Raw genomic sequence first — 27348 nt, 5'->3', positions numbered from 1 at the left:
CTAAACGAATATATTTTCATTATTTAATTTTCGTACTTAATAAGTCTATTGGCTGGGGGGGTCCGGACACCCGAAATACGTCATTCCTGTCCTTCAAAGCCGTATGATCCCAATATAATCCTTGTCTTCCAATAAGTTAAGAAGAAATTATACAGCAAATGCTCAACGAGTATATTTTCATTATTTAATTTTCGTACTTAATAAGTCTATCGAGTGGGGTGTGGGTCCAGACTCCCGAAATACATCCTTCGTGTCCTTCAAAGCCATATGATCCCAATATAATCCTTGTCTTACAATAAGTTCAGAGATATTTATATAACAACAGCTAAACGAATAAATTTTTCATTATTTATTTTTTGTACTTGATAAATCTTTCGGGGGGGGGGGGGTCCGGACCCCCTAAATACGTCCTTGGGCCCGTTCCGAAAGTCGCACGAGTTTAACGCGTTAAACGAGTTATGGTAACTGACCGTTCCATAAGTGCTTCCGCGCGTTTCGTGAGTTTCATTATGCTGTCCCAAAAGTCGCATTCCGTGCGTTTCGTGCAAGAACGAGATTCACCAAACGCACGGGCCAGGATGCTGGTTTGTTCCGTGAAAATCTTCTGCTCCTTGCAGACAAAGCGCGTGCTGATGGATTCAAACTGCACTAGTTCGGAAAATGTATTATAATTTTAACAGATAGCGATATGAAGCAACATGCACAAGATAAGTATGCCTTGACCGTTCTTAGAATGTGATTAAAATGAGTAACAGTGGCCAGAATAGAGTTTATTTTTGCCATAAGGACATTCCTACCGCTGACGCCATGCGGAAACTTTCTCTAAACAAAACGCTGCGCCTGCGCTTTCGCCTAGAGTGTCCCATAAGTCCGTAAAATAACTGGTTTCACCAGATTCATGAGCCCAGTTATTTTCGTTGAATGCGTTCGTTTCGTTGAGACTTTCGGAACGCACCCCTTGTCTACTTCGGTGACGGAATAACAACCTTCTTTACCGAGAGGGGCACAGGTGTAAATTGGCGGAGGCAAAAAAGGGGGGGCTCGTAATTTCATCAAGTTTGAACTTCCTGGGAGTTAGGAGCAAAGCAATGAACAGTAATTTGTATGATTTTGCCAATGTAAATGTTATTTAGCAAAATTGTCATGAATGCTATTTTTATGGGATGGAAAAGTTTTCGATTCTGCATCCCCCCCAAAGTTAGGCCCCAAGTTACACCTATTAAGAGAGGGTGACTTTTCTTGTTTTTAGATGTTTTCACTGGAGACTATAGCTTATTTTAGTACGTCAGAGAGGCAGGCGATCGCCTTTACTTTATTTCAATTGACGATTCATTACCAATTTTGGACACCTCGGTGGAGGTGATATGCTTAATTTTAGAAATCAATTAATGTTTATATAGCCATTTACATTTATATTAATTTATACATCGTAATTGTAATTGACTTGGGTGGGGATGGGTTATCGCTTAATTTTAGTTATCAAGCAGGGTAATGCTTTTATAGACGTTTTAAGACCATCACGTCTTCTGCTCTCCTCAATAATCCTACCTTGACTACATCGTATATATCGTAGAGATTGTTTTTTCTGAATTACGAGATATATATTTTCTTTGAAATGAAGTATAATTTCTATTTTCAAAACTTCCCGCCTATATTAGTATGGTATGCAAATATATGTATTATGTATCTATTGTAATTATTTTCTCTATATTTTTAATGTTAGAAATTTCCATTCGCAAAGTTTTGACTTCCCACATGAATTCTTTACTTTTTATCTTCATGATTCATATTATATAACTCCATAGTAAAAACACGAAATTATTACGCTAATTAAATATGTTAAACCTCTTGGATTTTCCAGCAGCTTCTGCTTCGCTGTGCTGATTTGTGAGATTTTCACATATCACACTAATATCACGTGAAAGGGTGATAAATCAGCTGTGATGCCATTTACGATTGATAGTTTCCATTTTTACATACATTATTTTCTTATTTGTCAAAATTTTAAAAAAATATATGAAAAATCAAAGTTAGATAAGTGTAGTCGCAACTTTCTTATAGCTATTAATTCTTGTTCTTGTTTCGGTGCACTGGAGTAGCGATCCAGGTGGACCTTGTGACAAACAACCTCCCTCACTCCCCATTAGGGAATTTGTGTCACCTCATTATGAACCATTGAATATCGCAGAAAATATTCGAACCACCCTTCCCATTTTTCGACTACCGTTACTGTTCCACTGAGGGATCGAACGAAGATTTGAAGGTGGATTTTCATGGTGGTATCGTTTGGATTCTGTGTGAATAGCGTGTTGAATTGTTTGTTTTTCTAGTTTGAGATCTAATTAATTGAAGTTTGATTTGAGAATAATAGTTCTAGAGTTACAAGATTAAATCTCTCTATACATTTTACATTTGATATGTGAAAGAGAAAAGCGAAATAAAAACGCTTGTGATTTCCCAAGATGGCTCAGGATGTGAAGATTAATGAGGAAAATTTAATGCAAGCAATCCAGAGTGATATGAATGTGATTGTACCTGAACAGTTAGCGGAAATGGAAGTTAGTGATAAGACTTCTTTCAAAAGAGGCCGATCTAGGGAAGAATGCACGGAACCTGAAGTGGAGAAAAACCCAAAAAATCCGAAAGTAAGTGCAAGTACAAAGGTTGGTGTTGCTAAATATAGAAATGAGGCATATGATATGTCTTTATATTATGAAGGACATCAAGGCCCATATATCGTGTTGGTGGACAGTACATTACCTGGATCACAGAGCCTGAATACGGTAAAATTAGGTTATAATTTGTGTAAGGAGAAGGTTGATGTTGAATTCGTTAAACAAAGTGGTTTGAAGCAGGCAAAATTGTCATTTCGCACAGCATATGATGCAAATAAATTTGCTAAAAATGAATTCATCAAGGAAAAATACCATTTAGAAGCCAGAATTCCTAAAGGTCTTTTAGTGAGAGAAGGATTAATATATGGTGTACCTACCGACATCCCAGTAGACGAGATAATCGAAGACATTAGAGCTGAAGTTCCAATAATAGATGTAATAAGGATGAAGAAAACTTTTTTCAATGAAGAGGGGGAAGTAAGACAAGAACCTACTAAACTGATTAGTGTAACATTCCAATCTCAACAGTTACCAAAAGAAGTGAAGTTGTGGAGACAAATATTTGAAGTGAAGCCAAAAGTAAGATCTGTGATTTTATGCAAGAAATGTTTCCGTTTCTCACACTCACAAACACAGTGTAAATCCTCTCCCGTGTGTTATAGATGCGATCAAGCGGAACATGGAATCTGCAATGCCAGTCCTAAATGTATTAATTGCAAGGGAAACCACTTATCTACCGATAAGTCTTGTGTAAGATGGGAGCAGGAGAGAGAAATACAAAGGCTGATTGCTTATAACAACATCTCCTATCAAGATGCAAAGAAACAAGTACTTTTTGGAATTGATCCACGAAATGAACGGCGAACATATGCGACCTCTGCTAAAGACTTTCCTAAATTGCTAGAGATAAGAAAGGAATCAATAAACAAGGAAAGCCCTTGCACATCAGAAAATTCTACTACAAACAGATTTAATTCTGTTACAGATTGGGAAAATAGAAGAAATGACACATATCTAAGTAACCTCTGTTGGAAGAAAGTGCCACCAGAATCTGACCGGTCTTATGAAAGTTTTAAAAAACAACACGGGGAAAATTTTAGACTGCATTCTGCTTCACAATTGAGGAAAACAATTAAACCTGTTTTGATAAAGGACAAAAATAAACACAAGGATCCACAAATTGCGTTAACATCATCAGCAGTGGCTAATTCAAGTGAACCTGTGAGCACGACGTGTTCCTCTAAGGAACAGGATAGAAAATCAGATTCGATTGGACGCCGGACAACAGCAGAGAGTCCTTCTCAGAAAGAATCGCTAGTAAATCTGCTACATCTAATAGCAGAACTAACCACAACAATTTCAGTGAGTGATGATTTATTATATATTAGGAAAATAATATTAAAATGTAACGAAATTTCTGTACAAATTTTAAAACTAATTCAAGACTTACAAGATTTCGGGGACACCCCCTAATTTAAAACAACAATGTGTTGCCAGCAAAGAAAAATCTTGCCATTAATAATACAATGGAATTTAAGATTCTTCTCTGCAAGGAAACTTCAATTAATTAAATTAATAGATGAGTGTCACCCGTTAATTATTTGCGTTAGTGAGGTATGGGGTTTAAAATCAGAAAATATTCATATTGCTCACTATCATACTATATTAAATGATTATAATGTGGGATATAAGGGTGTGGGAATTTTTGTTCATGAAAGTGTACCATTTCAACAAATTCAGTTTAATTCAACACATGATTTATTTTCCAAATATAATGTAGAAGTGGTCGGTATAAAAATGCAGTTAAACAACTTACTTTATAATATTATTAGTTTGTATATTCCATCTCATTACACTTCTCAACAAATACAGAGCTCTCATCTAAATTCTCTTTTGTCTGGCTTTCAACATCCCTTTATCATAACAGGAGATTTTAATTGTCATAATACATTGTGGGGTGATCATAGAATTGATACTTTGGGAAAGACAGTTGAAGATTGGATGGATTGTAATAACTTGACAGTTATAAATGATGGATCTCCAACACATGTACCACCAAATGGAAACAATATGTCCTCAATTGATCTAACTTTAATATCTGATAATCAGTGTTTTGAATTTGTATGGGAAATAGACTTTGATTTACGAACTAGTGATCATTTTCCATGTTTAATCACGCTAACATCATCTCAAAACTTTCCAACATTAATAAAACATAAAACAATTCGTAAGTGGAGCGTAAAGAGGGCAGATTGGATGAAATATAATTCAGTTTTAGACTTAAAATTTTCAGCTAAAGAATATCAAAACCAATATACTGTACAATATGAAAAATTTGTGGATATAATAACTCAAGTTATGGATTATGCCTGTCCGCGACTGAAACCGCAATATTATCGAAATTTTCCTAAAATAGATTGGTGGAATGAAGAATGTTTTCAAGCAAAAAGGAAGCGAATACAAGCATTGAAACAATTTGTAAGTGCTCCTTCACCTGCAACTTTGATAAATTTAAGAAAAGAAAAGTATATATAAAGGCTAAGACATTTTCATGGCAAAAATATTGCGAAGAAATAAACCCTAAAACAAAATTGGATGTTATATGGCGCAAGTTCAGATCACTTAGAAAAGCACATGTAAGTCGGACTTTACCTTTGTCCACTGAATGGAAAACTGAATTTATTAATAAAGTAATTCCTACACCCTTTACATCAGCCTGCGAACCTCCTAATATATTCTACACGTTCTCATCTACATCAAAATACTCAAAGGGGTTCACATCCTCTATCACTGTAAATGAAATTCATGAAATTCTTCAAGGGTTTAAAGATTCTGCTCCTGGCATTGATGGAATTACGTATTCTATGGTACGAAATCTTCCACAGAATGCACTAAGCATTTTATGTAAAATTTACAATCAAATATTCCTATAGGGTAAAATTCCTGTTGCATGGACCTCTCAAATTATTATGCCAATTCTAAAACCAGGAAAAAACCCTTCCTTGGGTCAGTCATATCGCCCAATAGCTCTTAGTTCCGTATTGGCAAAAATTTTCGAGAAGCTTTTATTAAAAAGATTAGAGTGGTTTATGGAAGGTCAAAAGGTATTTTCTCCCAGACAAATGGGATTTCGTAAAGGTTATGGAACCCAGGATGCATTAGTAATATTATCTTCTCATATTTATAGCGTTATTAAAAAAAAACAATCAGTACTTTCAGCCTTTATTGATATTCAAAGTGCATATGACAACGTAGATATTACTGTTCTATTGAGACAACTACAATTACTAAAAGTGCCACATTGTATACTCATATTGACATGGAAATTGTTATCTAAAAGACAACTTTATTTTCATTTTGGTTCAGAAATGATAGGTCCAATATATATTGGACAAGGACTACCACAGGGAAGTCCTCTTAGCCCATTATTATTTAATGTTTATTTATCAGATATTAAAACAATAATAGATTCCCCATTTCAGTTTCTACAATATGCTGATGATGTATGTATATATTTAGACTCAAACAATCACTTGAAAGATTTTTCAATGTTTGAAGATAAATTAATAGAATTTAACCAATGGTTAAAGCAGAAAAAATTATCAATATCTTTAGAAAAGTCCAAAATAGTAGTATTTAAACATAAGGGTCTTCAAAATATTTTCAACATTATTCATAGGAGATTACAAATTCCAATTGTTTCACAAGTAAAATATCTAGGTGTATACTTTGATGCATCATTATCATGGCAGTATCAAATAAATATGATGAAAAATAGATCCGATAAAATATTTCATTTATTTAAAGCTATGGCGAATACCAAATGGGGAGCACATCCTACCAGCATGCTTATGTTTTATAAGAATTATTATCGAGCAGTATTAGATTATGGATTAATGGTCTTGTGTAATCTTCCAGTAACAAAACTTTCTCCACTAGAAGTCCGGCAACGAAAAATTCTAAAAAGATGTTTGGGATTAATGAACAGTACTCCTAATGTAGTGGTATATATGGAGTCAGTAGAATGTTCGGTTTCTGTGAGGATAAAGTTAATTGCTATAAAAATGTTATTTAAAATTCAACATTCACCATGGCATCCTTTCAATGATGTGTTATTAAATCTTTTAGAGCTGCATGATTCAGGAATAACCAATGCTAAATCAGCTACGCTTTGGGTACAACTATTTAGTAAATATCATCATGAATGTAGTCAAGTACTTATAGCAAGAACATTGCCAGTATACTCGTTAGAATTTCCCACACAACCAATTCAAAATATATATTTCCCGAAATATAATCATTCAGCTGAGTTTAGAGAATCTTGGGAAGACTTTTATCATATATATACAGATGGGTCTAAAACTGAAAGTAGAGTAGGAGCAGCTCTTTATGATACTGAAAGAAATATATCAAAAATGTTTAGGTTACCAGTGGAGGCATCCATATTTACAGCAGAAATATATGCGGTATATCAAGCTTTGATTTATATTGGTACAGTTCCAGAACAGAAATTTCTAATACTGGTTGATTCGCAAAGTGTTTTACAAGCAATACAATCTAATTATAAAAATTTATTTAAAATATCACCATATGTCATCAATTGTATTCGTGCAACTAATAGCTTAATTAGCAATGGAAAGGTAGTTCATTATGTGTGGGTAAAATCACACATTAATATTTACGGAAATGAACAAGCAGACAGATATGCAAAACAAGCTGCTCAGATGAATGAAACAATCCAGTTACCATTGCATTACACAGATCTTCTGCCGAGGGTTAGGAAGAAAATTTTTGAAGAATGGAACTTATGGTGTAATAATGCATTAGAAAGCGTTGGTGAAAGTTATCGTCCTTATGTTGATTACACTAGAAAAAAACCTTGGTTTTATAATTGTAAAGGTTCAAGAAATGCAATTGTTTTAATAAATAGACTAAGAAGTGGTCACGCGAGAACATATCATCATTTATTTAAAATACACATTTTAAAATCTCCGAATTGTGATTGTGGTGATTTAAGGGGTGATGCTCATCATATTATTTTGGAATGTCCAATTCACTCAGAGAGAAGAAAGACTTTATACAAAACATTGTCAAAAATTAATGTTCCTTTCCCTATTAATATGACTTCAATGTTGTATGCTCCAGATATTAGAATTGGATATGTTATACTTGCTTTTTTGAGAAAAGCTGATATAAAATTATAATATACTTCTGTTACTGACTGACTTAATGTAGTTACATAAAATTGTATTTAAGAGCGTTTATGAACTTTGTGTGTAAAAAATTTATATTAAAAATGTATATTATGTACTTATAATGTATGCTGGGCATAAACAGCCATCTGTAAAGCTGTAAGTCCAATAAATATTTGTTGAGTTGAGTTGAGTTGAGGGATCGAACTCAAGACTCATTGATTACAGGGTGAAAGCGTTGCGAATACGCCATCGGGGAGGCTCTTCATGCCACAAATAATAATCCTTTGGATGCATGCTATGAAATATTTGCTGGGAGTCTTCTGTAGTGCGGTCTGTATCAACAATTGAATATATGTTCATGCATAAATGAAGGAAGTTCGTAGAAATAACTTTTATTTTCATAAATTGATCCCTTAAATCTCGTGCCACGAACTTTTTTATTACCCTTTGTTTGTTAACATGCAACTCGATTGTGGTAAACAATCTGGAAATATACCACAGGTCTATAAGTATACAGGCCACGCAAGTGGTGTGTGTTTGTGTGCGTGGGCTGGTTTAGTCAGTGCACGCTATACTGCTACTGCCTTGAAAGGAAAAGGCTTTAGATCCGAAACACGATCACAAACATCGGTGTCGGGAGCGTCAATCCATCGATCCCACCAATCCCCGCCGGAAATGACATACTGTAGTTTATTCCAAGTTCCACAAAAGCTGAAATTGGTCAATGTTATTGTTAATAACAGAAATAAAGATTGCATTCTGGACAAAAACTCTGGTCTTAGTACAATTTCTGTGGGCTATAAGTGGATAAACATCATAGTACTGGCTTCTCCCATGTATTCAACACTTTTAGCAATATTATGTGTATTCATATTAGTGGTAATTTGTGAGTATCTTAGGGCCATTTGTCAAAAATATAACTGTGTGCCAGTGGAAACAATGGTTCATACATTGAATATTGAAACATGTGATATTTTATTATGAACAATATTACCTTTCTGATTATTTTTATATTATGCTGAACATATATTGATTATTCTGTGTAGCAATTTTCATTCTGGTAAAAGCTGGGATTCCCTATCAAATAATTACCCGAATTGAGGTGTCTCTTTCATCACATTTTACTTTCTTTTAAGATTTTTCTATATTCTGAGAAGGTAGGAAGGTAACATATTTTCTGTTAGGACTGTCGTTCTCCTCTCCAACATACCTAAATCGTCCCAATACTCCACATAGTTTCAGAGATATGACATTTTTGGAAAATCTCCAAATTTCAACTTTCAACGTTGGACAATTATAATATTACGTATTTGTCATAATATTGGACCATGCATCTATCAGAAATGGGAGCAAATCCGTGACTATGAAGCAACTTTTTGTATTTCAATTGGGTAATTTCATGTGTATACCCAATAACACGAAATTTAAAAATGGAATAACATTGTTTTATTTTTTGATTGAAAATTGTTATTATTGTATAATAATAATAATAAAAATATTATTGTTATTTTTTCTACTTTTCAAGTTTTATCAATGGCTTGACTTCCCTTACAAAAATTTCTGGTGACGCCCATGTTCATAACGCACCATGAGCGACACGAGGAGCATCGAACCGATCAGTCAATCTCTTTGGCATCGTTCATTTCACAGAAAAAGAGCTTATTGCTTTTCTAGTTATGACAGAAATGAAGTTCAGTTACTTGGTATACCAACATTATAACTATTTTTTTAAAGTCGAAAATTTGAGTGTAAAATGCACGAAGCAGGTGAGGACGTCATGTTTTGATATTTTACCACTAAATCCAAAGAATTCAAAATTCTTAATTCTAACAATGAGATTTCTATGGTACAGGTCACACAATGTACACTTAATGACTAAAATATCCCCCAAACTTTCAAAAAGATTTTCCTTCTACAAGGCGTGTGAAAGTTAACAACTAAATATGGTAACAATGGACTTCAGTATATGAGATGCATAGTTATTATACTAGTATATACTATTAATCATAACTTGTATTAAATGTAAGAAATAAGGAAGAACAATCGTGCTGGACAATCACTTATCAGATGAATTGAGTAGAATAATATGCACGAGAATATGTTCGTTATTTGATTCTACAGGATCCTCCGTTCAGCCTTTAGCGCCTTGACGGCGGCACGCTTAACGGCCGCCCGGACGCCAACTCCCGTCAAATCCCGTGCAATATCTCCGCTATGAAAGCCGCTAGCTTCGAAATGATTTCAAGTTCTCACTATTATAGTTACAATTACATTCGAAATAAGCACGTTAATTGTCACGGGGGATGTTGAAAATGTTGTCCTCGTGCATCCACTCGTTTTTGGCATGTTTTTAGGAAATTTCGCGTAGCTTTGGTAACAAGACACGCTAAAAAGGAACTTAAGTTACCTAACACCTCGTGGCGCCAGAGTGCCAACTGAAACACTTGGCTTTGAGCATAACTTGTGGATTTATTTCTTAACCCCATTCCAGTAACTTGGCGATCTCAGTTCAGTCGTATTTTGAAAGTGGGTACGTGTTACAAGTGTTCTTGCGATTTTCTATTGTTCTATACAGTGTTTATTAAGCGTATAGTGTTCAAAGTGTTATTTGTGTTTTGCTATAGTTTTAATAATGGCACACACGCACACATTACAACAAAACGTAGGGCCTCCCCGATGGCGCCTTGTAATCAAAGGGTCCCGGGTTCGATTCCCGGTTGGAGGCGCATACTGGTTCGGATACCACTTTAAGCTGTAGGTCCAGTCCCGATTAGCCTTTAAGTGGACTTAAAACACCAACTCAATCAATCAATACAACGAAACGTTTTTATGTACGATTCGTATCTGATTACAAATTCCTCAAGGGATGTTCGTAGACGATTTTCAACAGAATTTCCAGGTGTGCCTGTTCCACACAGAAATACCGTGCGAAACCTTGTGAACAAATTGAGAACGAGAGTCGGTTAAATTTCTGTAAATGAATTATGGGGAATGTTAGTGGTGGGATAATTGATCCACGATTAATATTCTTCTCTAACGAAGTAAGGTTCCATTCACAGGGAACAATGGAACCTTACTTCCGTTGTGAAATCATTTTAAATAAGGATATCTAGCCTATCTTTCTAAATTTAATGTTATTTGAAAAGAAACTATTCTGTTATCACATTTTGATAAAAAATTGTGACTTTATCTCTCCTTTTCGAGCAGAAATGGGACCCATCGTCCATTGTTGAACTCGTTTTGATAAAAGAATATCTAGTAGTGATGGGTCGTTCGTGAACGAGTCGTTCAAAAGTAACGACTCTCTCTTGTGAGCGGTGAACGACTCGTTCACCAGAATTGAACGACACGTTCAAAGAGTCGTATGTGTGCCACGACTCCTCCGCCCGCCAAGCAACTATTATTCCATTATTCCCTCTCCTTTCCACGAATTTTGCGAGGAAGGCGCATGCGCAAGTGTATACTCGCCTGGCGGCCGGAATTTTTGAAAGAAAGCAAGTCGATTCTGCGGGCAGCAAATGGGGACTGGAGAGGAGAGGGAGGGGGGGTCCTCTCTGTTCCTTTTCCCGTAAAGCTGGCTGAAACGTGCCGTGTACGATGAGAGGGGAAGGAGCGACTCTTTGAACGAAGGAAAGAGTCGACTCGCGAGCTCGCGACTCGCGAGTGTTGTTTGCAGAAAGAGAGCGCGCAACCTCAGCCCATGACGGGCAGCGAAGAACAGCCAACAAATTTGTCCTGTAGTTTCAAGTTCGACCAAACCATTAGCGCTAAAATTACAAGAAATTAAATGTTAGTAAAAAATATTAGGGGAGTCTTGTAAAAATTTTGAGAAGGTGTTAGGCACAGACCTCTTGATTACAATATTCCGATTAGCCTTTATGTGCAGATAGGATAGTCGGGACTGGACCTACAGTTTAAAGGAGGATCCGAACCTCCACTTTGTATTGAACACGGTACCCCTTGATTACCAGCGACGTTTATCACTACGCCATCGGGGAGACCCGATTAGCCTATTGGAGCATAAAAGTGGACTTTAAACATTGTCTGACAAAATCGTTTTCATATGACGTGAAATATTTCATTAACATTAACGTGTAAATATTTTACTAATGAAAACAGCATTAAAGAATAAATATAGAAGTTTAATCATAAATCTCATCGTACATGATACTGCAAAAAAGCTTTTATTGAATGACTGCAGAATTAGGAACAACTACGTAAGATGGACATGGGTCATGTTCACGAGTGATATAAACAGCTGTTGGCCATCTGCGGTGAGCCTACGTGTTAAGGTGTTTTACTAGTAGAAAGCAACATTAAAAAAAAATACATACGTATAATTTGGCCCGCTTTATAGAAATTCGATCATACATTATGATATTGGCAGAAACGTATATTGAATGACTGTAGAACAACAAAAAGCTATGGATATGGGATGGACATGGATAATGTACAAGAGCGATATATATTTCTTAAACACAGCTGTTAGCCATCCGCGGAGAGCGAGCGGGTGGATCCTACTTTAAACTGTAGATCCAGTCTGCTGGCGAGACTGCCGCCGCCGCGCCTTGTGTAAGAGAGCTCGCGACTCGCGAGCGAACGATGAGTGAGCAGAAGAGTCGCTAAGGCGAGCGAGTCGTTAAGGTGCTCCACGACTCTTCGTGCCGTCTCGAGAGTCGTGAACGATGAGTGAGCAGAAGAGTCGCTAAGGCGAGCGAGTCGTTAAGGTGCTTAATGACTCTTCGTGCCGTCTCGAGAGTCGTGAACGAATGATGGGGAAAGAGTCGTGGGACTGTGCTGTGACTCTTCGTGCTGTTTCAAGAGTCGTGAACGAGCGATGATGTGTCGCAGCGCAGATCTGGAGTGCATTTTGTTGACTCGCTTTCTCACATTTGTTGCGAAATTAAAACCAGTGATCGAATGAAAAAAAGGAAGAATATGTAAATGCACGTTATTACTAATAAAAGGTTGATATAATTATATAGCATTTCTGTGTATGCTATCGTACTGCATAATTTGCATTATCCGCAGCATGAAATGTAAACTGAAACAAGATACAAATATAGAAAATCTCACTCATGAGGCAGAGTAATGAAAACAAGTATGTGCAATAAATTTTGTTTGTGTGTGTGTGTGTTTACTGTTTACACATATATGTATATCCATACACATACAGAATCGTATTTGTATTTTTCTTATTTTATGCCGCTTTTCTTCAAATTTTAAGTAATCGCGACGATGAGGATGATGCGTGATGATATAGATGAAGGGACACTCGTAAAGAATATCCTTGACCAGACCGGGACTAGAACCCGGGAACTTCTGTGGCAAGATCAAATGTCGATTACTTCAGAATCTTGGCCATCTAGTCGGCTACACGCACACACATATACACAAAAATGCAATACAATTTATTAATCTTGAAGGACGTACGTTGTGTTCGTTTACTTAAATACAATCATCTGCTTCAACACCTCCTACCCCCTTCCCCCTCTTCAGGCATGTGTTTCGAGAAAAAGAAGCTTGGCGACTCTTTTGAACGACTCATTTGAACGACTCTTCTCAGTGAGCGAGCGCTCATGAGTCGACTCGCACAAATGAACGGCTTGAACCCATCACTAATATCTAGTCTTTTCTAAATTTAATTTTCTTTGAAAAAAAACCCTCACTATCCTGCAATATTTTTATCACATTTTGATCACACTCTGTGACTTTAACTCTCCTTTCCCAGCAACAATGGGACCCTTCGTTCATTGAACTCGTTATGAAAAGGGATATCTAGTCTTTTCCAAATTTAATTTTCTTTGAAAATAAATCACTGACCTACAATACTTTTATCACATTTTGATCACAAGAAGTGTCTTCCTTCATCTGTCCTTTTTCATCAATAAGAGAGAGCTTTTGTTCCATTGTTGTACTTTCTAAGTTTCAGATTTGCAGCCTTTTTTTTTAATTTAACTTTCTTTAACAATCTCGCATTTCTGCAATGTTTCTCTCACATTTTTATCGCATGTTGTGTAATTTCCCAGTTTCCCGCCAAATTTAGCGAAATCAGCCGATTCAGTGTGCATGGCTATATGGACGTAAGTTTATCGCGCTCATCTCGTAACTCGAACCCGCGACATCTCAATCCCTAAACTAACGTGGCTTCTTCTCCCGTTCCTCTTTTGTCACCCTGACTTATCGGTTAGCGTTAGTAAGGTGTTTATCTATGGAGGAAATTGTAAAATATAGTCAATGCAACAAACCTTCAGACATTAGAAGAACTAAAGAAGAATATCAGGAGAGAAACTGCAGCAATTTCAGAAGCTGGACTGTTGCGAATATTTCCGAAAAACATGACAAAACCGTGTGGATGCATCAGGACAACATTTCCAGCATCTCTTGTGACAAGGTACGTGCTTATTTTGATTATAATTGTAATTGACACTTAATGACTGTAACTGTATTTGTTGCAGGAGTAAATCTGCAATAATTATCGTAACATAGTAGGCCATTACAGTAAAAATTGGCATCTCTGAGAGTCCGATCTGCCATCTTCCAAAATATTTTTTCTTAATTATTAATTGCCGTGCCCTCCCGTTACTACGCTTTCGACGCCAGGGGGACAGTGCCAGTGGCGTCAACTTAAATGGGCCTGTGGGGCTTGAACCAGGGGACCCAGGATCGATTCCTGGCCTGGGCATGGATGTTTGTGAGTGTTCATTCATCAATTTCATCACGTCACTCATGTCCATCTTCGCAAATTAACAAAAAGTGGCACAAAACGCGAAGTAAAATAAATGAAATAAAATGAAATTAAACGTGCTGAACATTTTTCATTATTTTCATGGATTAGACACTGAAAAAGCTGTTATATTCGAAAGAAGCACTTGTGACTAAAACAGTCACAAAAGAACACTATACCTGTGAAACATGAATACCACTCTTTCAGGCACATAGTGGTTCTGGTAATTTACAATACATTACAGAGAACAATGACGCGAGCAAGAAAATTTTTGGATTGATTTAATAAGACGCAAATAATTTCACGGGACGCCAATGCATTCTTTCCTTTACAACTTTTGTGCCTCCTCGATGGTTTTTGATTGATTGATTGATTTGTTGTTTGAAGTCCACTTTATGCACAGTAGCTAAGGCTAATCGGGACTGGACCTACAGTTTAAAGTGGGATCCGAACCACTGTGCCTCCACCGGGTATCGAACCCGGGACCCCTTGATTACAAGGCGACGACGTTACCTCTACGCTCCTCCTCGATGGTGTAGTGGTAACATCGTCGCCTTGTGATCAAGGGGTCCCGGGTTCCAAACCCAGTGGAGGCACAGTGGTTCGGATCCCACTTTAAACTATAGGTCCAGTCCCGATTAGCCTTACTGTGCATAAAGTGGACTTAAAACACCAACTCAATCAATCAATCAATGAATTCCACTCAGAAATGTCACGAGTCGATTTTTAAACATAAACGCCTACATTATGTAGCCAAGGAACAAGAAAAAGCATTTTCTGGCAAATCGTTAGCCTATTATTGTATAAAATTTAAAACAAATCTCCGGGAACAGCCCACAAATTTCCTAAAACCGTGGCAAAAACGAGTGGATGCACGAGGACAACATTTCCAACATCCCCTGTGACAATTAACGTGCTTACTTAAAATGTAATTGTAACTGTAATTCTGACAACTTGAAGTTATTTCGAAACTATCTGTTTCCATAGCGGAGATATCGCACGCGATTTGACGGGGGTTGGCGTGCGGGCGGCCGTTAAGCGTGCCGCCGTCAAGGCGCCTAAGGCTTAACTGTATTTGCATTATGAAAGTGTATATGCAAATCCTCACCCCCTGCAAACATTTCTGGTGACACTAATAATTGAATTGAATTGAATTGAATTGAAAAGTCTTTTTATTTACTACAGAGCGAGATTCAGCCTTGGGCTGCTCTACCACCTAACTCTAATGAAAGCAAAGGAAGGAATTTCCCAATTGATCTGTTCCAATATACTCTGAGCGTTTGCAGATTAACATCAATTGACAGGGAAGTAGGATCCCAGTCAACACACTAACGTTGCCACAACGTTGTATGCTTGTTGTGTTTATGATGAATGTTGTATGTAGGGGAACAACGTTGTGATAACGTTGCATCAATGTCACAAAAAAACATTCCACTGAATACGCTTTAGTTTGGATGATCACCACCATGAGCGCCACAAGCGTCAGATCGGAGTGTTTTGTTTAATCTGAATTTGTGTGTGCACTGACCACCAAACCTTATATTTCCTACAGCGTACACTAGATGGCAGTGCGACTCAAATGCAAAACAAACATAACTTTTAGTAACACAAATGAAATGTGTTGAATACAAGTGAAACTCCCATGATAAATATTTTTATTCCAGACTATATTATCAGGCGCTAAGTACTGCAAAAACCATCAAGGTATAGGTATTCGTAAGTCGGCCTCTCTTGTGTCACGCATCGTGGGCCAATTACTCCAGGTGGAAGCCGTAAGTCTGGAACGGACAAACGGTACCAATTGTGCCTGTACGGTGGTTAGGTGATTGCTAGGAACCTTCTTCTGGTTGAACACGTTGAGTGGAGCAGACATACGACTTACACTATTTTTTTAAACTGTTTTCCCTTATTACCTTCATCCTTCCTCTTCTTGGTTGTATTGGGCTCTATAATTAGTTTGGAATTGATTCATTGGATTGAGTTGTCGGTTGGTTTGAGTTTGTGCGCTTTCCCACACAGGATTTTCGTTTGTTCCATTGGATCATATAACAACTCACGGTTGTGGTCTTCTGATATGCATCATGGTCTTCCTGCAACGCTGCTACGACAGCGAGAAGGGGTGAAAACCTTCACCGGAGGTACTAAACGGACGGAAGGTCCAAACTCCGAGACGATGCTCGATTTACGAAGTACCAATGATCCAATGCAAACGTCCAGCTATTCCACCAAACACCGACTTCTCAATTCCTATGAAGGATTACCTCAACGTCAACGATCTCGATCACCAATTAAACGAGATGCAGCAAATACAGCTCATGCAAACCAACTAGAATCCAAACAACAGGATACCAGCTTATATAACTTCCTGCTCACCAACTACGACACCAAATACAATACAGCAAAACATGTGTTCCAACAAACATCTAAATATGTGCCAAGGGCACAAATTTCACAAATACTGTTCACCCGTAATGGCATCATATTGAAATCACCAGATCCAGACTTTGCAAAACTAATTAGAAACAAAGCTTCTTTTGAAATTTATGGAGCCAAAGCAAACATCCAAACACTGAATGCTTCCACTCAAAAACAAACACCACCACCACATAAATCCCCACTACTATCAGTTTTCATCAGGGGTGTAGAACCTAGCTTAACAGACGAAGAGATCTTTGAGGAACTGAAATGCGAAGGTGTACAAATCCGCATATGTATCCGTATTCGCAATAACAACGGACCCACATACATGGTGCGGGTCCTAACAGACTCACAAAATGCTGTAGACACCCTACTACACAGTGGAGCATACATATACAGACGCAGGTACAAAGTTGAACCATCCCGTTCTCAACAACCTCTTCCATTGCGGTGCGAAAAATGCCAACAGTATAACAAGCACACTACTGCTGCATGTCCAAACCGAGATAAATGCGGATACTGTTCAGGACCCCATTCAACCAAAGAATGTCAAAACCAAACTGCTCCACCAAAATGTGTCACATGTACGGAAAACCATCCTACATACAGTTACAAATGCAAAGCCAAGCCAAATGCAATACCTGAACACCCTGACCTAACAGTTCCCCTGCGCACCAATGACACTGCTACAGAACCTGACAACTCACTACGACATCCAGTAACAGTGGAAGATCTAATACGTTTGTTCACACTGACTCTCCAAAATGTGCACCCATTTTTAAGAACGCACATATTAACCCAAGTAACAGCATCTGCTAAAACCATTTTCAACTTGCAACTCCATGCAACATACTCTGGTCCTCATGTGCATTTCCACATATCTCACTTGGAAACTTCGGTTTAAGGTTTTGAATATGGCAGTACGGAATATGTATAATTTTCTATTTTTAAATATCCGATCCGTTCCTAAACGAAAAGTTTTATTGCAACACCTGCTCGTGGAAGAATCTGTTCACTGCTTTGCTCTAAACGAAACCTATCTTGCTCCAAAAATAATCTGTCATATTCCACCATACAACATTTTACGCCACAATGGTCCACCGGGCTTAAGAGTAAACGGCGGCACAGCAATTGGAATAGATAGAAAATTACCATATCGAACAGTTACCTTCCCACCAAACTTCCACTTGCCAGAACATACTGCTAGTACAATCTACTTTCCATCCCGGGTCGTTACATTTGCTACCATATATGTAAGACCAGGGAAGACTATTCCATACCAATTCTTTCAACATATCCAAAACCTTAGCAAACATTATATCATAGCAGCGGACATCAATTATCATAGTCGCAGCATGCAAGACAAAACAAACTTTTTACAATTTCTGGACCAAAACACTACAGCGGAATTCCATGTACTGCCCAGAGCCACACGTCCCATAAGTAACACTACCCCTGACGTCGTTATAGCATCAACATCTCTTAGTACCTGTTTGAACATATCTGTGCTGGATTCCATCGGCAGTGACCATGACCCAGTGAAAATTACCTTAAATCTTGGTAACCGCAATACGAGCAGTACAATACAACCTCGAAAAATCTGGTGTTACAAGAAAGCGAACTGGGAGGCATATAGTGCAAAGCTACAGCATGCTTTTTCTGACCCACATCCACCACCAAACAATTCACAGGAACTCGATACGGCGGTGGAACATCTTACGCCACAGATTACCAGTGCGGCAACCACTCACATACCTACGACCACTCTCAATAGTTACAAACCAAAGCTACCTCCGCAATATCTTAAATTAATAACAGCATCACGACGAGCATACAGGGACTACCTCCAGACCAGAAATCCTGAATCCCTTAACTTACACCGTCAATGGCTGCGTACAGTTCAAAACTATATAAAAGCTTATAAACAAAGTCGATGGATTGAAACGTGCAACCAATTGAGTGATGAAAGCCATCCCACAAAATACTGGAAACGTTTCAAGGTGCTCACTGGACAATCCAGTAGTACTCCTTATCCGATAACAATCAAGGACGCAGCTCTAAACACCGACACCGGAAAAGCTCATGCCTTCGCAAATGTCTTGCAAGACATTTTCACTCCAACACCTCAACTAGCTCCAAATCTCCGCCTGCAGACCAAAATTGACAGAGTCACCAATCCCAATAACAGGCAACGGCAGCCCACTAATACGCACGCTATTGATCCTAATAATGCTCTAACTGTTCCTATTACAACAGACGATATTCTCAATACTGTGCGTAGGAAGAGAAACACTGCTCCTGGCTTGGACAATATTACATACGTATTGATTAAACAGGCCTCACTTGCATTACTGTCCTTTCTGGCCATTATCTACAATTTTATCCTCCGCACAGGATACTACCCGACAGACTGGAAGATTTCGAAGGTTCTAATGTTCCCAAAGCCAAACAAAGATAGTACAAATCCCGCAACCTATCGACCTATTCAGCTCACATCAACCTTTAGCAAAATATTCGAACGCATCATTGTTCGACGCATACACATGCACTTACAAGCTCTCAATTTACTTCCGTCGCACCAAGCAGGCTTTAGACCTCAACACAGTGTCCTAGATAATTCGTTAAAACTAACGACTCGCATCACAAATCACTTCAACACTTCCAAACCATCCTGTCTAGTGCTATTCGACTTGGAGAAAGCATTTGACAAAGTATGGCATCCTAGACTCATCTACAAGCTCCATTAATTCCACCTGCCGCTTTGCTATATCAGATTAGTACACAGCTTCCTAACAAATAGGATCGCTTATGTCACTGTAAATGGAGCGATGTCATACCCCATTTTCCCTTATTCTGGCGTTCCACAGGGTGCTGCTTTATCACCATTACTCTACATACTATACGTTGCCGATATGCCAAAACCCGCACAAGTTTATATCTACCAATTCGCCGACGACACCGCATTTCTCGCCTGTTGTTCAACCATCCAAGCTATAAACAAAGCTCTCCAACCAGCTATAAACTCCTTCCAAAGATGGTGTGACACATGGCGTCTCACAATTAATGCTCTCAAAACACAAGCATTGGTGTTTCTACAGACAGGCTGTCGCTCGAAGATCCAAAGGAACCCAACATTATTAAACATCAAAATACGGGGAACTCCCATTCTGCCTACCACCACATCAAAATACCTGGGAGTCATATTTGACTCCAAGTTAACCTGGAAACCTCACTTGCTCAACATTGTCCAGAAAGCTACAACTCGTCTGCGTTTGCTCAAACAGCTAATTGGAACATCCTGGTGACTCAACTCCCAGGTTGTCTTACATACCTACAAGGCTTTCCTTCGACCAGCAATTATTTACGGCCACACTGCATGGATATCAGCCCCGGACTCATTCTATCTCAAACTAGAAGTTCTGGAAAGACATGCTCTTCGTCTGGCCTTCAGAGTAGTCCTACCAAGTCCTACACGACTACTGTACGAGCGAATAACCTTTCTCGAAATCACAACCCACATCGAAGCCATCCGTCACAAATATATAACTGGTCGAATGAACTCTCACCATCCACAACTTCTCAGCGCAATGTACGAAGATGCTCTTCACGACTGCCTTCCTACACACCACTGCACACCATTACAGCATCTCTTAACGATGTATACCTTCCTGATAGATCCACAGCATCCTGACTATCAGCTGTATAATATCCATCATCCTTCGGAACTACGGCAAGTGATATATCCTACGCATGCCGCACCATAGCAAATTATTACTTTCCTCACTGAAGTAAATTTCCCACTACCGTCACTGAATAAATAAGATCTGAATGTAATACCCTCAGAATAAGTAAATATGTACCGATCCTAATACAGAAAACCACTTAGACCATCACCTTGCACAAGAAAAAAATATGAAAATAATTCACTTACCAAAGAGAAGGTGTACCCTTCTAAATGGAAAACGAGGACAAAAAAAAACCCTGCAAAAACACACATCTCGAGTCTTCACTGAATCTCTAACCTTGCTTTGCCGATTCGACTTGCAACGCGACGAACTGTGTAGCATACGCACAGGGAGCACCACATTCAGGGGCGGACAGTTGTCATCACGGCACTGGAGGAGATTCAGCTCTTTCTCATTTTTTGTGATTGCTGCTAAATAGCAGTCAATCCCTTTTTTCGTTGGCTCTGGTTTCTGGTCTCGTTTCTCACTGGCTGTTTGGTTCCAAAATCTTTGTTTGGTAAGTGTCTGCTCCTAGACTGACTCTGACTCTCCTCCACGTGAAAAGTGCACCTTCCACACTCACCGATTGCAAAGTAGTGTAGCGAAGCGATGCATAAAGGGCTCCCCCAACAAGTTGGGGGTACTGTCCCTAGAGATGTCAGAGCCAGAGGCCGGAACAAGCTTGAAAACCCAAATTCCTGAAGCTCTTCCATGGATTCCCGCGATCGATCTAGGTCACCACTTGCCAAAACAAATTGGTACAAGTGCCAATATGTAGCCATTAACCACTACACGTCCAAAGCAACCTCCTCCGCCTAAACGAGCACCAATGCTATCAGTGGTGATTCGGGGTGTTCCCACTGAATACACCAACACAGAAATCGCTGAAGAAATTCAGGCAGAAGGTCACACCATCCACAAGTGCATGAGAATTCGAAATGACAACGGACCAACCTATATGGTTCGCATACTGACAGTAGATAAAGATACCGTGGACGAACTATTGCACAATGGAGCCTATATATATTGTCGAAAGCACAGAGTCGAACCCTCCAGGACGTCAACACCACTGCCAGTGCGTTGCGAACGTTGTCAAACATACAATCAGCACACTACAACCAACTGTCCGAATTCAGCCATCTGTGGATACTGTTCTGGGCCACATTCTACCAACACTTGTACAAACATCCAGAACCCGCTAAATGCAACACATGCTCTGAAGGACATCCTACTTACAGCTTTAAATGCCAAGCCAGACCTAACCCAGAACCAAATCACCCTGAGCTTGTTGTTCCCATCCGAACTATAGATAGCTCCACCAAACCGGCAAATTCACTAATTGACCCAATCACTGTGGAGGTTCTGCTACGATTCTTTACTATTACAACTCAAAACATCCAGCCATTTCTACGCACACATATTCTGGACCAAGTCATACTCGCTGCAAAAACACTTTTCAAACTGCAGTTACACGCTACGTATACGGGACCACATGTCCATTTCAATATCAACCCTCTTGAAAACACAAGTACATCCTAAAACAGCTTTCAGACTCTTCATAACAATCATGGGTTATTCTTTTCTCTTTTTAAATATTCGCTCATTAACAAAACACAAAAGCTTATTTGAAACTGTCTTGCAGGAAAAGAATATATCAGCTTTCGCCCTCAACGAAACATTATTAACGCCAAAACTCAAACCCAAGATCAGCGGATATACTATGATTCGACATGATGGGCCTACGGAAGCTCAACGTGCAAATGGAGGGACTGCAATTGGCTTTCGAAAATCATATCCTCATAGAGAACACACATTACCACCGCATTTTGACCTGCCGAAATACAGCATAGCAACAATATATCTTAGGCACAGAAGCATTACCCTAGCAACCATCTATGTTCGGCCTGGACATCCTATACCATACAACTTTATCAATTACATTGAAAACAGCTACAACCATTACATAATCATGGCCGACATAAATCTCCATAGTCGACCACAAGCCGAAAAGCGACAATTTCACCAAACTATAGTCAGCTGCCAAAATTGCCATTTCCACCAACTTCCGAAACCATCTAGACCAATCAGCAGTACTTCTCCAGATGTTGTACTTACATCGACTTCCCTCGTTACAAATAGCAACGTGGATGTACTTGAACCCATTGGTAGCGATCACGCACCTATAATCTTTACAGTTGACGCACCTGCACCAACTCCTCACAAACCCTTTCTCATAACAAGGTACTCCTACGATCAAGCAGACTGGGAAAACTATCGTAATACAATCGAAAACGCTGTGCAAAACGCAGATACGCCAACAAACGATAGGGAACTGGATGATATAGTCCCACTACTCACTTCTGCCTTAACCGAAGCTGCGAGAAGTACCATCCCACTTCAAACCATCAATCTATATAAACCAAAATTACCGCCGAACTATCTAAAACTGATTTCAGCCTCCAGGCGTGCCTTCCGAGAGTATGTTGCAGCAAGAAATCCTGAAGCGTTACGGCATCATAGACAACTCCTCCGCACGGTACAAAACTATATCATTGCATATAAAAGAAGGAATTGGATAAAAACATGCAATACATTAGCTGAAACATCCCATCCTTCCAAATACTGGCAGCTATTTAATAAACTCACAGGGAAAAGGTCAAGAACTACATATCCTATTATAGTCGATGGGAAATCCGTAGACGACGACCAAGAGAAAGCCAACGCCTTCGCACACCACTTCCAAGATATCTTCACACCACAAACTGAACCATTACACAAAACAACCCTATCTCGTACAGTAAAACGTGTCTCAAACCCACATAACCGAGCTCTCAAACCTAACAATGACCATATTATGGATGAAAACGAACTTCTAACCTCCCCTATAACACCAGAAGATATCGCATTTCTCGAAAAAAAAAAAAAAACACTGCTCCAGGCTTCGACTCGGTAACCTACCAACTCGTCAAAGAGGCTCCAAGAACCTTTCTGCTAATTCTAGCCACCATATATACCTATATACTACGAACAGACTACTTCCCGACAGAATGGAAAGTTTCCAAAATGTTGCTCTTCGTCAAACCCGGGAAACCTGTTCAGGAAGTATCCTCTTACAGACCAATACAGCTCACATCGACCCTCAGCAAAATCTTTGAAAAAGTACTTGTACGCAGATTGCACCAACACCTTTCATCCAAGAAGCTCCTTCCTGCACATCAAGTAGGCTTCCGACCATCCATCAGCCTCAACGACCAACTTCTGAGATTGATACCAACTATAACAAACCACTATAACAAGTCCTTGCCATCGTGTCTTCTTTTATTCGATCTGGAAAAGGCGTTTGACAAAGTATGGCATTCGGGATTAATATATATACTACACAAATTACAACTTCCTCAATGCTACATTCGCCTTATCCATTCGTTCCTGGCAGGCCGCATGGCATACATCTCTCTGAACTCGGCAACATCCTATCCAATTATCTTACACACAGGAGTCCCGCAGGGGTCTGTTTTGTCACCGCTGTTATATTTAATGTATGTAACAGATATGTCGACCATGGATAACAGCACACACGTATTCCAATTTGCAGATGACACTGCTTTCCTAACTATTGGGACAGTTCAATCCATTAATAAAACACTCCAAAAGGCCGTAGACTCCTTTATTCTCTGGTGCAATCAATGGAAACTATCAATAAACTGTTCAAAAACTCAGGCAGTAGTTTTCCTACCTCCCCACTGTCGCTCCAAAGTACACCGAAACCCCAAACTCTTGGAGATTAAAATAGAGGGGAGACGCATCTTACCTTCAAATCACGTAACATACCTTGGCGTTACCATAGATGAAAAATTGACCTGGCGTCCACACTTAGAAAGGATAAAGAAGAAGGTAAAGAACCGCCTAAATCTATTATGGAAACTGGTGGGTACATCTTGGGGATTACACCCGACAACAGTCCTAACCACCTACAAAATGTTTTTGCGCCCAGCCATCACTCACGGGCATATTGCTTGGATTGACGCTTCTGCCTCTTTCTATGACCAACTGGAAATCTTTGAACGGCACGCATTTAGATTGGCTTTCCGGATTAAATTACCTTATCCCACAGCACTACTGTATGACAGAATTTCCTTCCCGACTATTTTGTATCACGTCGAGAGCCTTCGCCAACGATACATAAACAAAGCCATGATATCCGAAAACCCGGTTTTCTGGAATACCATTCATCTTGATATCCGACATGATGCAGCACCCACACATATGTATACGCCATTACAACACCTGCTCACCATATATTCATGTTATCTAGACGATCTAGACTCACAGAAACACGAGTACGATATATATCATCCATCGCAGTTATCACGCCATATTTATCCCACCACTACAGCCTAAGCAGTACCAACAATACTCCGACTCCAAATATCGAAATCCATATTTACAATCTTCTCAACCATGCCCAAAAGTAAGTTCACACACACGAATCACCAATCTTAATAAGAAAAGGACCCTGCAATATAAAAAAGCACTTAGACCCTCCAAAATGATGAAAGACACATCATTTACAATGAAATCACTTACCGAAGTGTGGGCATAACCCTCTCAACGGGTTAACATTCGCGCAAAAAAAAAAAAAAAAAAAACTGCAAAAAGAAACTGATTACCAGGTGTAGTTAGATATTGGTTAATTCATCAAAATCTCCAGACTAACAATTGCCTATTGTGGTGGAGCAGAAAAAGTTTTTATAATATGTAAAGAGAAACTGTGACGTTACGAACATGAGTTTTTCCTGTTACGCATATGTATTATATACAAAAATGGCTTGGCAAGATTGCTAATAGCTTACCATGCGGAATAACCATATTTTAAATATGCTACATACATATCCTACATAATGTTCAGTATATGTTGTGACAACGTTGTCAACCAACGTTGCAGCAACGTTGAAAAAAATTACCCTTAAACGTTAACACAACGTTGTATCAACATACATTCAACGTTGTAACAACGTTACGTATGTTAGGGGCTAACGTTGCCACAACGTTGTGGTAACATTACCTTGTTGACTGGGATGTGTTATCGAAAGTATGATCTCGAACTATAAAGCACGAAATACAATGACAAGTTTAGGGATTGTAATCAAGATAAAAGGCATCCCAGTCAATCTTTCCGATACACTTTGAGGATTCCACTTTGGAAATTTCGTAATAGGTATGTTAGAGAATTGATAGGCTGATGGGATGGGACGTTTTCCTGATTACTAGAAATGTCGGACACATGAAATAACCAATATCAATAGACACTTTGTCATGATTTTCAGATTGTGGCGCCAGCATAGTTATGTCCGAAGAGATTGATTTGATTGACTTGCTTTATTTTACTTCGCTTCTTGTGCCACTTTTGGCTAATTTGCGAAGAAGTACTACTACTACTACTACCACCACCACCAATAATAATAATAATAATAATAATAAAAAATTGAATCATTATTTCCATGCAGCACGGAGAAAAGCACAGACATTCCAAACACATGCGTCTTTCAGAGAGAAAGCCTTGAAAATTAACAAGTATTCTTGAAAATAAAGTATGAGGGCAACTATAATTTAAAAGAGAGAAAACTTGTTTTGTATCTCAGTTGCAACAATGTTCAATACACTGGCGTACGCAGCATTTTTTTTTCGGGATGGGCTTGAATAGTAAATGTGGATAGCACATGCCTTCGTTTTGGAGGGCAGGCTGCATAATAAAATATTTCGTATTTTTGGAGCTTTTCAGTCTATTAAAATTGTATTCAATGTCAAAACTGATAATCGGAACTCACTTTAAGAGAGGTTTCGCATTTACACATTTTGATTTTTTAAAGTTCTTAACGGATTTTTATTTGAAAATACTGATTTTCTCAAAATTTCGGTAGGGGCTGTAACCCCATCAGCCACCCCTCTACGTACGCCAGTGTTCAATGAACATGTATTTTTTTGTGTGAACAATGAGAATTAACTAAAGAAAGTTCTTGGTTCGTTGTTAGCGGCTAATGTATAGACAAAGGCTAGGCGGACAAGAACAGTCACCAGTCCGCCTTCCCATTGTTTACCGCAGCATGCTTGAATGTCTCTCTTTCAAAATGTCTCACCTTCTTGACTAGACAATTATTCAAACGACATTAAGCTTAACTATTGTAAAATGTTTTGTTGGCCAGAACAGAGGGACAATCCAGATGTGAATTATCGGGGACATTTATGAGGGGTAGAAGCCGGAAAAATTCCAACCAATTCTGGGAATCGAACCCGGATCTCCCGCGTGGTTGTCAGACGCTCTACCGACCAGACCACCGCAGCTCCTTGGATGAGTTCCAGACTTTGATTATTTTAATTTATTTTAATATATTTTCTTGTTTTTATGGATTTTCTTCACACTTAAAATGTCTCACCTCGTTGACCAGACACTTATTTCGTAACAAAGAAATAAAAAAATGCTCCCAGAATTTGATAAAAATCGAATGACTAGAAAGTGATATTGTTCTATTGCTTTCGTAAATACTATATTTATTTAGATCTCTACTACTTAATAGTAGCAGTGGTATTAGTAGTATTATTAGTAGTAGAGGTAAAGGTGGTATTATGAGCCCCCATGTTGTTTTGTATTTTTTTAAATTTGATTTTTAAGT

The sequence above is a fragment of the Lepisma saccharinum genome, chromosome 1, assembly GCF_977018435.1.
Source record: "Lepisma saccharinum chromosome 1, izLepSacc3.1, whole genome shotgun sequence".
NCBI classification, from domain to species: domain Eukaryota; kingdom Metazoa; phylum Arthropoda; class Insecta; order Zygentoma; family Lepismatidae; genus Lepisma; species Lepisma saccharinum.
The sequence above is the reverse complement of the archived record's forward strand: the minus strand, read 5'-3'. Positions refer to the sequence as shown.